This window comes from Hemiscyllium ocellatum, chromosome 48 (assembly GCF_020745735.1).
Source record: "Hemiscyllium ocellatum isolate sHemOce1 chromosome 48, sHemOce1.pat.X.cur, whole genome shotgun sequence".
In the NCBI taxonomy this organism is placed as follows: Eukaryota; Metazoa; Chordata; class Chondrichthyes; order Orectolobiformes; family Hemiscylliidae; genus Hemiscyllium; species Hemiscyllium ocellatum.
Window position 1 is genome coordinate 14594407 of NC_083448.1, and position 15009 is coordinate 14609415.

General features: G+C 45.3%; 1 protein-coding gene across 5 annotated transcripts in view; it reads right to left on the reverse strand.

Moving 5' to 3' along the window:
- Window positions 1–15009, reverse strand: part of sema4c (sema domain, immunoglobulin domain (Ig), transmembrane domain (TM) and short cytoplasmic domain, (semaphorin) 4C) — a 101283-nt gene that overhangs the window by 60812 nt on the left and 25462 nt on the right. The window lies entirely within an intron of this gene.

Here is a 15009-nt window from a genome sequence, read left to right on the forward strand (position 1 = left end):
AAGCCTTTTGGCTGGGTATAAAATGAAGATTCAGACGAGGAACTGCACTGGAAACACAAGTTTCTGTCTACATGGCAATGTGCTGGCATATACTAAAGACACCATAGTTTGTTCATGCATGTTCCAGCTGTTAATGCTTCATGCATAAAATAATAGCCAGCAATGCAGAAATAAAAGCTTAGCAAGCTTTTGGTCATTACATAGATTTATGCCAACTGACTCATAGAATGATAATTGCGAACCAAAGTCACCATGGTTATTTCAGTGGGTTTGTCAGGGGCCCCTGCTGCTCCAGTCCAATCCACATATTGGTCAACAGCAATCTTCCGTTTAACACCTGCTGTCTGTTCAATGTAGCCAATAGGTGCAGGAGTCGGCCCTTCGGGCCTCCACCACCATTCATTATGATCATGGCTGATCATCCACAATCAGCATCGTGTTCCTGCTTTATGCCCATAACCCTTGTTCCACTACGTCCATGAGGTCTATCCATCTCTTTCTCGAAAGTATCCAGAGACTCGGCCTCCACTGTCTTCTGGGGCAGAGCATTCCATATATCCACGACTCTCTGGGTGAAGAAGTTTCTCAACTCTGTTCTAAATGGCCTACCCTTCACTTTTAAACTGTGTCCTCTGGTTCTGGACACACCCATCAACAGAAACACATTTCCTGCCTCCAGAGAGTGTCCAATCTTTTAATAATCTTATACGTCTCAATCAAATCCACACTCATCCATGTAAAATGAAGTGTATACAAGCCCAGTCACTCCAATCTTTCAGCGTAACATAGTCTCGCCATTCCGGGAACTGACCTTCTGAACCTACGCTGCACTCCCTCAATAGCCAAAATGTCCTTCCTCAAATTTGAAGACCAAAAGTGCACACATTAGTCTAGGTGCGGTCTCACGGGGGCCCTGTACAGCTGCAGATGGTTGTATTTGCTCTGAAATTCAATTCATCTTGTTATGAAGGCTAGCATGCCATTTGCTTTCTTCACTGCCTGCTGTAGCTGCATGTTTGCTTTCACTGACTGATGTACAAGAACACCTAGATCTCGTTGTACTTCCCCATTACCTAACTTGACGCCATTTAGGTAGTAATCTTATTCTTGCCATCAAAGTGGATAACCACACATTTATCCACATTGAAATGCATTTGCCATGCATCCGTCCACTCACCTGAACCTGTCCAAGTCACCCTGTATTCTCAGAACATCCTCCTCACATTTCATCCTGCCACCTAACTTTGTGTCATCAGCAAATTTGCTGATATTGCATTTAATATCATTTATTTTATCTATATCATTAATGTATATTTTCAACAGCTGCTGTCCCACCACCGAATCTTGAGGTACCCCACTGGGCACCACCTGCCACTCTAAAAGGAACCCATTTATCACTACTCTTTGCTTCCTGTCAGCCAGCCAATTTTCAGTCCAAGTCAGTATTTTGCCCCAAATACCATGTGCCATAATTTTGCTCACTAATCTCCTATGTGGGACTTCAAAGTCTTTCTTAAAGTCCAGGTACACGACATCCACTGACTCTCCCTTGTTCATCTTGGTAGTTACATCCTCAAAAAATTCCAGAACATTAGTCAAGCACAATTTCCCCTTCGTAAATCTGACATATCCTGTTATTACTATCCAAGTGAGTCATAACTTCATCTTTTATAATTGACTACAGCATCTTTCCCACCACTGACGTCAGCCTAACTGGTCTATAATTCCCTGTTCTCTCTCCCTCCTTTCTTGACAATTGGGACAACATTAGCCAACCTTTCATCTGCTGAAACTGATCCTTAATCTATTGAACATTAGAAAATGATTACCAATGCATCCAGGATTTCTACAGCCACCTCCTTAAGTATCTTGGGATGCAGACCGTCAGGTTATCAGGAGCAGCCAACATGACTACATTGGAAACCTTCATGGCTTCAGATCAAAACCACAGGAACTGATCTCACCTGCATGCTACTATACTGTACACAAAGGACCATGAAAATTTCACCCTTGGGACAAGGCAGAGCCTTGTTCCCTGTGAAGGGAATTTTACTCCATTTAGCCTACTTAATGTGTGCCTGGTAGTGTTTGAGACAGAAACAAATTCAGCTTTCCAGATAATCTCAAGTTTTATTTGGAGCAATGTTTGATGGAAACAGTGTCCAATGTGCTGACTGCACAGGTGAAGTTCTTTTTCAAGACTCTTATACACTTGATGCAACAGCAATACGCCAACTTCTGCGTACCACCAAAATTTTATTAAGCACAAGCTTTCTGAAGGAACTCTTAACACTTCGCAGGGCTTGCAGAGCCATGTCAAGAGATGCCTGAACAAAAGAAACATCCTTCCTTTCTACAGTACAAAAGTTTCACATTATAGTAACCCCCACAAGACAACCCCCAGCCATTTCCCCTACAGTCACATGTCACTCAAGACACAATGTAGTAATCACACCATTTCCTGAGACAATGTGATTAAATCATTGCTTAATGGTATAAACTGCATTTTATGGTAACTGCAGTCTTCTTATTCTGACTAGGGGATGATGATGCAAATGGCTCTAAATGGATAGAGATGGGAAAGTGAATTCCTTACATTCTACCTGGAGGTCAGAGGCATACCACCCCACCCCGGGAAGATCCAATGTCCTGCAGGTTCAGCAGAGCAAACTAACCCTTTAATATCTCACAAAACACAAGCTGTAACTGACCCAGTGCTGACTTAAATGGAAAGCAGCTCACTGCACATTAACCAGATCAAAACCAAATGACAGACAAAACATGAATTGATGTATGTCTTAAGAAATTGAAGATTTCCACACCTCCTTAATATTAATCGCCAAACTCCAATAATGGAAAAAGGAAATATTAAATTGCCTCAAAACAACTGCACATGCTCTGCATTTTTTTTTTTAAGTTTCAATCTGACTGCTTATTATGCTCACAAATTTGCTCAGACTGGATTTTACTCCAATCTAAAACTAGGTTTCCAGTGGCCAGATGCTGAAGTGGCTCTATGAGCAACTATCCTTTTGGCTGGACCATATTCAGCATACAGCACCTGAAGGCTAAGGCTTGCCACAGCGGACATGGTAGTCAATGGACCTTTGCCATGTTTCTGTTGGATCCTTAAGGGTTTCACATCCTTATCACCTTTTCAGATACTTACCTGGAAAATCCAAGGTGGCAATCTTTGACCAAGAGAAACAAACAGCATGGCTCCTGCATTTTACAAATGCTCAGAATGCTGTACAAACAAGTACTTGGAAAGGTTTGCTATCTCCTCGTCATCCTCAGGACTGAGGTTTGAGCTTGCCATCACGTCCAAGTCTTTGCTCTACTCAGTCCACCAAACTAACTCCTTCATTAGGTCATAAGTGTTCACTTTACCCTCAAGCCAGCAGACCACTAACAATCCTCTCAACTATCTTCTGTTGTCATATGTTAGATTCACGAAGTGCACAAATCCTATTACATGTTGCATCAGAACATGAGTTAATTCAACAACGAGCCATTGTGAAAGGAGCAAGACATGCTTAAGTGCTTCCAGCAAATTTGACTCTCAGCCCCAGTAACATGAACATAATGACGGACGTAGACTGGTTTGTTTTCCACTCTGGTCACTCTAAGCGAAAGCATTAGTTTCACATGACGCCTCCAGAACTGCTTGCTTTATCAGTTTTATAGAACACAGAACATTACAGCACAGTACAAGGCCTTGAGCACTCAATGTTGCGCCGACCTGTGAAACCAATCTGAAAACTAAACTGTGAAACCAATTCCTCATTCCTGAAGAAGGGCTCATGCCCATAACGTCGATTCTCCTGCTCCTTGGATGCTGCCTGACCTGCTGCGCTTTTCCAGTAACATATTTTCAAACCAATCCGAAGCCCATCTAACCTACCCTAATCCATTTTCATTTGGATGTTTATTCAATGACCATTTAAATGCCCTTAAGGTTGGTGAGTCTACGACTGTTGCAGGCAAGGTGTTCTTGACCCTTACCGCTGAGTCAAGAAACTGCCTTTAACATCTGTCCTAGATCTGTCACCCCTCAATTTCAAGCAACGTCCTCTCCTGCTCGCCATCACCATTTGAGGGAAAAGGCTCTCATTGTCCACCCTATTTAAACCCTTTGATCATCATCTTTGTCTCAACTATGTCACCTCTCAATCTTTTCTCTAATGAAAACAGCCTCAAGTCTCCCAGCCTTTCCCTCCATACCAGGCACCATCCTAGTACACCTCCTCTGAACTCTTTCCAACGCTTCCACATCCTTCCTTTAATGTGGTGACCAGAATGATATGTAATACTCAAAGTGCAGCCATACCAGAGTTTTGTACAGCTGCAACATAACTTCATGGCTCTGAAACTCAATCCCTCGACCAATAAAAGCTAACACACCATATGCCTTCTTAACAACCCCATCAACCTGGGTGGCAACGTCCAGGGATCAATGCACATAGACACTGAGATCTCTCTGCTCATTGACACTACCAAAAGTCTTACCATTAGCCCAGGACTATGCAATCCTGTTACTCCTTCCAAAGTGAATCACCTCACACTTTCCTGCATTAAACTCCATTTGCCACCTCTTAGCCCAGCTCTGCAGCTTATCTATGTCCCTCTGTGCAACATGCTTCAGCACTATCCACAACTCCACTGACCTTAGTGTCATCCACAAGTTTACTAATCCAGCCTTATTCGCCCTCATCCAGGTCGTTTATAAAAATGACAAACAGCAGTGGCCCCAAAACAGATCCTGGAGGCACACCACTAGTAACTGAATGCCAGGATGAGCATCTCCCATCAACCACCACCCTTCTGTCTTCTTTCAGCGAGCCAATTTCTGATCCAAACTGCTAAAATTGCCCTCAATCCCATGCTTTGTTCAACATTTTGTGCAATAGCCTACCATGGGGAACGTTATCAAACGTCTTACTGAAATCATGTACACCACATGAACAGCTTTACCCTCACCCACCTGTTTGATCACCATCTCGAAGAACTCAAAGGTTTGTGAGCTACACTTCACAAACTGTGAAGTCTATCCCTCATCAACTTATTCCTCTCTAGATGATTCGAAATGTGATCTCTTATAACCTTTTCCAACACTTTGCCCACAAACAAAGTAAGGCACACTTATTGAAAATTACCAAGGTTGTCTCTACTCCCCTTCTTGAATAAGGCGACATTTGTTTCCCTCCAATCTGCTGGAACTATTCCTGTAGACATTGACAACGACTCTGTAATCTCCTCCCTGGCTTCCCAGAGAATCCTAGGATAAATCCCATCCCGCCCAAGGGACTTACTCATTTTCACACTTTCCAGAATTGCTAACATCTCCTCCTTGCAAACATCACCCCATCGAAGCGACACGACCAGCTATCCCTAGTAGCCATACACTCAGATGACAAACAACATGAATTCGATTGGGACAACACAACTATTATAGAACAGGCCAAACAGAGAACAGCCAGGGAATTCCTAGAAGCATGGCACTCATCCACGAATTCTATCAACAGACACATCGACCTAGACCCTATATACCGGCCACTGCAGTGGACAGCAACTGACAACCGGAAGCGGCAGATTCAAACCAGTATAAATGCTGGAGGAATCAGCACAGAAGCGCTTCACAGGAGGCTCCCAAGCACTGAGGATGTCACCTAAAAAGGGGACGAAACGTTTGCAAGAAAAACTCCCAGCTCGGCGAGCAGAACCACAACAACGAGCACAAGCTACAAATCTTCTCTCAAACTTTGATCACCCCATCTAGTCCAGGCGCCTGTATCTCGGTATTCTCCTTGACTTTATTTTTCGTCAGTATTCACACTGGCAAAAGACTTCATTTACTGCTACCCCGATCTCCTTGGGCTCCACGCACAACTTCCCACTGTTCACGATTGACTAGAGAAAAATTACACCATTCTTTTATTCCTCGTATACCTATAGAAAGCTTTATGGTTTTCCGTGACCCTATCTGACAAAGACTTCTCACGACCCCTCCTGGCTTGTCTTAGCTCTAAGTTTTCCCTGGCTAACTTGTAACTCTCTAACTTGCAACCCTAACTGAGCCTTAACCTCTCATCCTCACATAAGCCTTCTTCTTCCTCTTGACAACAGCTCCTGTGCTTGACCACCCTCCCTGCCTAACAAGTACATACTTGTCAAGGACCTGCAGTTGCGGTTCCTTGACATCCCCTGCAGTTTCCTTCCCCATCCTATCCATCTTAAATCTTGCTTAATTACATCATAATTGCCTCTCCCTTCGATGTAACTCTTGCCCTGCATTATAGAACTATCCCTTTCCATTGCAAAGGTATACATAATTAAATTGTGGTCACTGTCACCAAAATGCTTAACTCCCTGCAAATCTAGCACCTGGCCAGGTTCATTACCATGTACCAAATCCAATGTGGCCTTGCCCCTTGTTGGCCTGTCGACATACTGTGTTGGGAAATCATCCTGCACGCATTGTACAGAAACTAACCCATCTATAGTACTTGAACTAGAGTATTTCCAGTCAATATTTGGAAAGTTCAAGACTCCATGACAACCAATCTGTTACTCTCGCTTCTATCCAGAATCATCTTTGCCATCCTATCCTGTACATCTCTGAAGCTATTTGGAGGTGTGTAGAAAACTCCCAACAGGGTGACCTTCTCCTTGCTCGTTTCAAACCTCAGCTCATACTATCTCTGTAGAAGATTCTCAAAACATTCTTACTGCTACAATAATACTGTCCTTGACCAGGAATGCCACACCTTCCCCTCTTTTACTATCTTCTGTGTTGCGACTGAAACATCTAAATCACGGAACCTGCAACCAGTCCTATCTCCGCTCTATCCATGTCTCAGAAATGGCCACAACATCGAAGCTACAGGTACCAACCCACGCTGCAAGTTCACCCACCTTATTCCGGATGCCCCTGGTGTTAAAGTAGACACACTTCAAACCGTTTTCCTACTTGCTGGTGCACTCTCGTGACTGTGAAATCTTATTTCTGACCTCACTGCTCTCAACCTCCCGGACACTGCAATTACAATTTCGGTTCCTGTCCTCTTGCTGAACTAGTTAAAACCCTACCAAACAGCATTAGCAAATTTTCCCCCCAAGGATATTGGTACCCCTCTTGTTGAGGTGCAGACCGTCCTGTTTGTAGAGGTCCAACCTACCCCAGAATGAGCCCAATTACCCAGCTATCTGAAACCCTCCCTCCTGCATCATCCCTGTAGCCACATGTTCAACTCATCTCTCCCTATTCCTCACCTCGCTAGCACATGGCACAGATAACAAACCAGAGTTTGTTCTGGCTCTAAGCTTCCAACCGAGCTCGTTGCAATTCCGCCTTAAATCCACGTTCTTGTCGTTCGTGCCTGTGTGAACCACGACTTAGGGCTGCTCCCCCACCCCCTTAAGGATCACAAAAGCACAATCTGAGACATCACAAACCTTGGCACCTGGAGGCAATACATCAACCATGACACACTCGCTCCCACAAAAACCCCTAAATGTCCCCCTAATTATGGAGTCCCCAATGACTAATGCTCTGCTCTTCTCCCTGCTTCCCTTCTGAGCAACAAGGATTGACTGTGTCAGAGACCTGTACCGCATGGCTTATCCCTGGTAAATCGTCCCCCAACAGTACCTAAATTGTTTTACTTGTCATTGAGGGAATGGCCACAGGGAATCCCTGCACTGTCTGTCAGTTCCCTTTCCATTGCCTAACTGAAACACATCTACCTTTTTCTTGTACCTAAGGTGTGACTCCTCTCAATAACCCCTTCCACCTCCTGAATGATCTGAAGTTTATCCAGCTCCATATGTGGTTTCTTTGAGGAGCTGGTGTTGGGTGCACTTCCTGCAAATGAAGTCAATGGTGACACTGATGGTGAACCTTAACTCCCACATTCTGCAAAATGTTTCATACAATTCGAACTGTTCATCTGGCTTCAATCAGTTGTGAACACCACCACTCAACATTCTTCCTGAGATTTCTCCTCCAAATGCTCATTGTATGTTGGAATTGATTGGGGATCTGCTGATGATTTCCATTCCTAAAAACTCTCTCCCACACACTGTTCCTTCCTCATATCACTAACTACCTCCTACAGTCTTCATATCAAGAGTTTTATTGATGATTTCCATCTGCCATTTGTTCAGTCGGTTTTAGACTGCATACTGCTTGGATTCTTAACACAAACAACTCAATTACCGTTGTCCAGATACCTTCAAGTTAACAGGGCAACTAGTCTGGTCTACTCTTCATTCTGAGATGAACTCACTTCCATTTGTTTGCAACAGGTACACCAAAAAGTCATGTAGTTTTTAGTCTTATGCTTTCCAAACACATCAAGGAACTGCTGTTCATACCTTTGAAGGTTCAACCTTGCTGACCTTCTCTCCCTCTTGGCATTATGGTCCATACCAGCTCCTACCATGTGACTTGTGTTTTATCTGCCCAAACAGTTTCCACAACTTTGCATGCCAGATTTTGACTCTTCATTCAATAGCTTTGACTAGCAAAAGTTAATATATGCTTAAACACAAATCGAAACCACAGAAGTACCTTTGCCAGGAACCAGTGAGGAATGAAGGTTGCTGCTGCCACAATAATGGCAGGGCATTTTTCAGGCTAAGAGGTGAGTCCAATGACCAATGCTTCAAACATCAGCTGTAAGCGTGCTCGATAGTTACTGACGAACTCCTAGTTTCTTTGCAGAAGTATCAAAGAAGACATGGAAAGACGTGCATTTCGCTCGTTCATGGTTCTGGTGTGGAACGGCATTGCAAAGGGGGAAGATAAGGACTTTTTGCAGTACATGACAAGACGGAATGGAATTCAAAAACAAGTGAATAGAATATGTACAGGTGATTTTGAGAACAAGTGAATAATAAAGTTATCGCTCTGTCAAAACAGGTCAAACAAGAACAAAAGCCTAACCATTCAGGTTTTAGTACTGCATCAGTGTAGCTACTACATATAAGTGATTTCCTCGGGGAACCAGACACAAGCAGCAAGTCGCCGACATATGCCTCTAAGATTTTCAGTCAAGCCAAAAAAACTGCCTACATCTGTGAGATCAGAGCTTAAAAACGTGTTGCTGGAAAAGCGCAGCAAGTCAGGCAGCATCAAAGGAACAGGAGAATCGACGTTTCAAGCAGAAGTCCTTCTTCAGGAATGAGGAGGGTGTGCCAAGCAGGCTAAGCTAAAAAGGTAGAGAGGAGGGACTTGGGGGAGGGGCACTGGGAATGCAATAGGTGGAAGGAGGTTAAAGTGAGGGTGATAGGCCGGAGAGGTCAAGAAGAAGATTGCAGGTCAAGGAGGCGTCTTAGGGCTGGGACTGAGAAAAGGTGGAGGGAAGGGAAATGAGGAAGCTGGAGAAATCTGAATTCATCCCAAGTGGTTAGAGGGTTCCTAGGCGGAAGATGAGGCGCTCTTCCTCCAGGCGTCATGTTGCCATGGTCTGGCGATGGAGGCGGCCAAGGACATGCATTTCCTTGGTGGAGTGGAAGGGGGAGTTAAAGTGTTCAGCCACGGGGCGGTTGGGTTGGTTGGTGTGGGTGCCCCAGTGGTGTTCTCTGAAATGGTCCACAAGTAGGCGGCCTGTCTCCCCAATGTATAGGAGGCCACATCCGGTGCAGTGGATGTACCCACTCCAACCTCTCACCCTCGCAACGCGCAGCCCTCCACTCCAACCCCAACCTCACCATCAAACCGGCAGACAAAGAAGGCGCGGTAGTAGTTTGGCGCACCAATCTTGATATTGCTGAGGATAAACGCCAGCTCGCCATTGACCGTGACCCCACCTCCCACCACCAAACCATCATCTCCCAGACAATCCGTAACCTCATCACCTCAGGGGATCTCCCATCCACCGCCTCCAACCTCACAGTCCCACAACCCCGCACCGCCCGTTTCTACCTCCTGCCCAAAATCCACAAACCTGACAGCCCTGGCCGATGCATTGTCTCAGCTTGCTCTTGCCCCACCAAACTCATTTCTGCATACCTTGACACAGTCCTGTCCCCCTTAGTCCAAGAACTCCCCACTTACGTTCGGGACACCACCCATGCCCTCCAGCTCCTCCATGATTTGCACTTCCCCGGCCCCCAACGCCTTATCTTCACCATGGATATCCAGTCCCTGAACACCTCCATCCCCCATCACAAAGGCCTCAAAGCCCTCCGCTTCTTCCTTTCTCGCCAAACCAACCAGTACCATTCCACTGACACTCTCCTTCGACTGACTGAACCGGTCCTCACTATGAACAACTTCTCTTTCCAATCCTGCCACTTCCTCCAAACCAAAGGAGTAGCATGGGCACCCACATGGGCCCCAGCTATGCCTGCCTCTTCATCGGATATGTGGAACAGTCCATCTTCCCAAGCTACACTGGCACCACCCCACACCTTTTCCTCCGTTACTTCGACGACTGTATTGGCACCACCTCGTGCTCCCACGAGGACGTTGAACAGTTAATCCACTTTACTAACACCTTCCACCCCGACCTCAAATTTAACTGGACCGTCTCAGACTCCATCCTCCCCTTCCAAGAGTTTTCCATTTCCATCTCAGACAACCGATTCAACACGGATGTTTACTATAAACCGACTGACTCCCACAGCTACCAAGATTACACCTCCTCCCACCCTGCCCCCTGTAAAAATGCCATCCCATATTCCCAACTCCTTCGCCGCATCTGCTGCCAGGAGGAACAATTCCAATACTGAACCACCTAGATGGTCTTCTTCTTCAAAGACTGCAATTTCCCCTCAGACGTGGTTGACGATGCTCTCCACCGTATCTCCTCCACTTTCCGCTCCTCCGCCCTTGAATCCCACCCCTGCAATCGCCACCAGGACACAACCCCACCAACCTCCAGATACATCGTATCATCCTTCGTCATTTCTGCCACCTCCAAACAGACCCCACCACCAGGGATATATTTCCCTCCCCTCCCCTATCAGCATTCCGGAAAGACCACTCCCTCTGCGACTCCCTCATCAGGTCCACACCCCCCACCAACCCAACCTCCATTCCTGGCACCTTCCCCTGCAACCGCAAGAAATGCAAAACTTGCACCCACACCTCCCTCCTCACTTCCCTCCAAGGCCCCAAGTGATCCTTCCATATACATCACAAATTCACCTGCACCTCCACACACATCATTTACTGCATCCGCTGCACCCGATGTGGCCTCCCCTTCATTGGGGAGACAAGCCGCCTACTTGCAGAACGTTTCAGAGAACACCTCTGGGACACGTGCCCCAACCAACCCAACCATCCCACGGCTGAACACTTCAAGTCCCTCTCCCACTCCGCCTAGGACATGCAGGTCCTTGGCCGCCTCCATCGCCAGACCATCGCAACACGACGCCTGGAGGAAGAGCACCTCATCTTCCGCCGGAACCCTCCAACCCAAGGGATGAATGCATATTTCTCCAGCTTTCTCATTTCCCCTCCCCCCATCTTATCTCAGTCCCAAACCTCGGACTCAGCACCGCCTTCTTGACCTGCAAACTTCTTCCCGACCTCTTCGCCCCCACCCCACTCCGGCCTATCACCCTCACCTTAACCTCCTTTCACCTATCGTATTCCCAACACCCCCCTCCCCCAAGTCCCTCCTCCCTACCTTTTGTCTGAGCCTGCCTGGCACACCCTCCTCATTCCTGAAGAAGGGCTTATGCCCGAAACGTCGATTTTCCTGTTCCTTTGATGCTGCCTGACCTGCTGCGCTTTTCCAGCGACACATTTTTAAGCTCTGATCTCCAGCATCTGCAGTCCTCACTTTCTCCAACATCTGTGAGAGGCAGAGTGCCATTTTATTTCATTCCAATTGTTCACTCACTTCCCACTTCTGGGAATGTCAGTCTGCTCTAACAGGAAACAGATGCGAGGTTAATTGACCCTTGGCCAGTCCATGCTGTTGCAGGAAGGACAAGGATAAGCTTGCCAACCACCTGCAATGGATGGAACTGCTGAGCTGAGAGCTTCCAGTCCAATACCGGATGTCAGCACAAGTTTTAGCTGCTGGTTTCAGGACTCCATGTCTCGGTGGTAACTCTTGGACATCCAGAGTCGAAGAAATCAGATATTGAACAGGAGTGTGAAGGTAGCAGTGGAAGTGAAATAAAATGGTGAGCATTGCTGTGCTCACTTGGGGCAGCATGGTGGCTCAGTGGTTAGCACAGCTGCCTCACAGCGCCAGAGACCCAGGTTTGATTCCCACCTTGGGCGACTGTGTGCAGTTTGCACATTCTCCCAGTGTCTGCATGGGTTTCCTCCAGGTGCTCCGGTTTCCTCCCACACTCCAAAGATGTGAAGGTTAGGTGAACTGGCCATGCTAAATTGCCCAGTGTTTGGTGCATGAGTCAGGGGTAAATATAGGGTAGGGGTATGCGTCAGGGTGTGTTACTCTTCCGAGGTCGGTGTGGCTTGTTGGGGCCCAAGGGCCTGTTTCCATACGGTAGGGAATCTAATCTACTCTTTAAAAAAAACAGATCAGGTGATCATAAACTTTAAAATTGCACATATTTGGCGCCATCTGTACATTCAGGGGTGCTGCTGAATTGTCACATCTTTGGATGCTGTCACTCAGGTTTCTCTGGACTGTTCACCAGGTTGTCTGAGAGCATCCCATTATATTATTCCACAGTATTGCTCACTACCAACATAAGCCAGGACGAAAACAGCCAGCTGCTCCTCCCCTCCAGAAGCCCAACATTTATTTCAAGACAGAGACAACAGTAACTAATCAGAGGCTCCTACTCAAGATTCCTTCAAAACTTGGACCCTGTGAATTCCCACAGAACCCAGGTTTTCCTGAAACAGGTACTATACCTCTGCCAGACAATCAGCACAAATCATGTTGGTAACTTTCACTCCAACGAAAACTCAAATCTCATTTTGTCTAATGGCTGCTCTCAAAACTGTGACTAAATCTTTTTTAAATGCCCAAATGCCCATCTATCCTCTCCTCCTCAATCCCACATTCGCCCTCACAGATGTTGCTTCAATTCAATACTTAACAATACACATCAGTTCATTCAAATGTGCATTCCCAGTTGACTTCATAATAACAACACATTTCAATGTTACTGGGGAGAAGTCTTTTTAAGTGGATAATCTTGTCCTCTTCTGCATTTTAAGAAACAACTTTCCAGTCACATCAACAAGAAACTCTTCAGCAACCTCAAGCCCTTTCCAATGCTAAGATCATGGCTCATGTACTGAACTTGAGGACTGATGCTTAAAATTTAACAAGAAATTGACACAGTTCATCTGGAAGTGACTGGCAATGAGTGGGGTTTCCAGGCAATACAACATCAAAAGTAGACTTGTGCTCCTCCAAATGGCGCCAATAGAACTATCTATGCTGTATCCTTTCCTGAAAGGATTAAAAGAAGGCAATGTTTCTTAGCAAAGATTTTCCAACTTCTACAGTACAACCAAACTCTAAGCACTCCAACAGAGCTTTGAAATTATAGATTACAGAAAACATCAACTTATCCTGTATGAAAGACTAAGCATCATGAAACCCAACTTAAAAGGTTACTCACCAAATCCAAAAACTAAAATAGACAAATCCCAACTTGAGTTGGCCAAAATGAATTAAGGCCAAATGCTTGCCCCTCTAAGACAACCATAGTGTAAATCATGATACTATTTCAGTTTGCAGGAAATTATATTCTTTACTCATAATTGTAGATGTTACAGCCAATATGGGCAGAGATTCCCTATAATTTGTAAATCACAAATAGGCATCTGCACTCAACTACAAAACATTATGGTCACCGAGGATGGGCTGGTTGTTGGTGGCTAGGGTGTGGTCTTCACTTTTAAAAAAAAGACCCTCTCACTATATCTGGAGTGCAAACGTACATTCTTTTCCCTTGTTCCTACTGTTAAATCTCACATAAGCTTATAAACTATAATCAACCATCAACACTAGCATTGTGCCATTCAACCATTCAAGCCTGCTTCGCCATGAACAGCTGATCCTGTATGTCAAGGTAAACTTGATGTCAGCTCACCAATGATTGATGCCAGTACGCTGGACAAAGGTAGATCATGTTTCTACGATGTTGGACCTGAATATCTCCACTTAATCCTGACCCAAACCAAATTCGGAACCATTCATCTCAATCCATTATGGTGTTCTTTCTTCCAACCTCCATTAACTAATTTGGGTGTACAGAATTTCCATTTATGCTATGTCTGACCCTGAACCTGTACCACACAAAGTCGTGGATGCGAAGTCACAGAACATCTTCAAGGTTGAAGACTTTCAAGGCATAATGGGAGCAACTTGGGCTGGGTTAGAATTAAGTGGAGATGTTCTTATCTAGCACAATGGGATGATGAGTCATATCCAATCAGTTCAGCAACAATGCTTGCTGAACTGACAGCAAGCCAGCTGATAGTGAAGAGAGACCATGCTGATGATTCACCTGAATTTCATGGTAACCTCCATTACCTGTTGCAAAATTCAAAAGCTCTAACTCAAATCAGCTGGTTAACATAATCCACACATTACAGTAGCTTGAGTTTCTTCCCCCCCTCACCCCCACATGGGCAGAGATCCCAAAAGCTTAAAAGGAAACAAAACTCCATTCAGAAATAGCTTGGTGTCAATTTTACATTTGCATGTTTGAGTGGGAGAATCAAAACATTTCATGTGTAACACAATTGGGTGAGCTTTAGTCAAAGAGAAGCAAAGCACTCCACAAGCAGGGAAAAAAAACAAACCCAAAGCAAAATAGTGTGCAAACATATAGTCTTTCACGGATTCACAGCACTGTTAATATTCAGTCTGCAGGTTGGGAAAAGCACTTTTGTTTCTCAAAAGCAGTGATTTAGATATAGTTAGAGAAGCAAGTTTATGGCTACCAAGTATGGTCCACTGGGGATCTGGCGATTGCCTTAGAATTACACTCTATAAATTGGTGTCTTTTCACATTGTCAGCCAACAACTCACTCACAGAGGCTGGAGTAGCATCAGT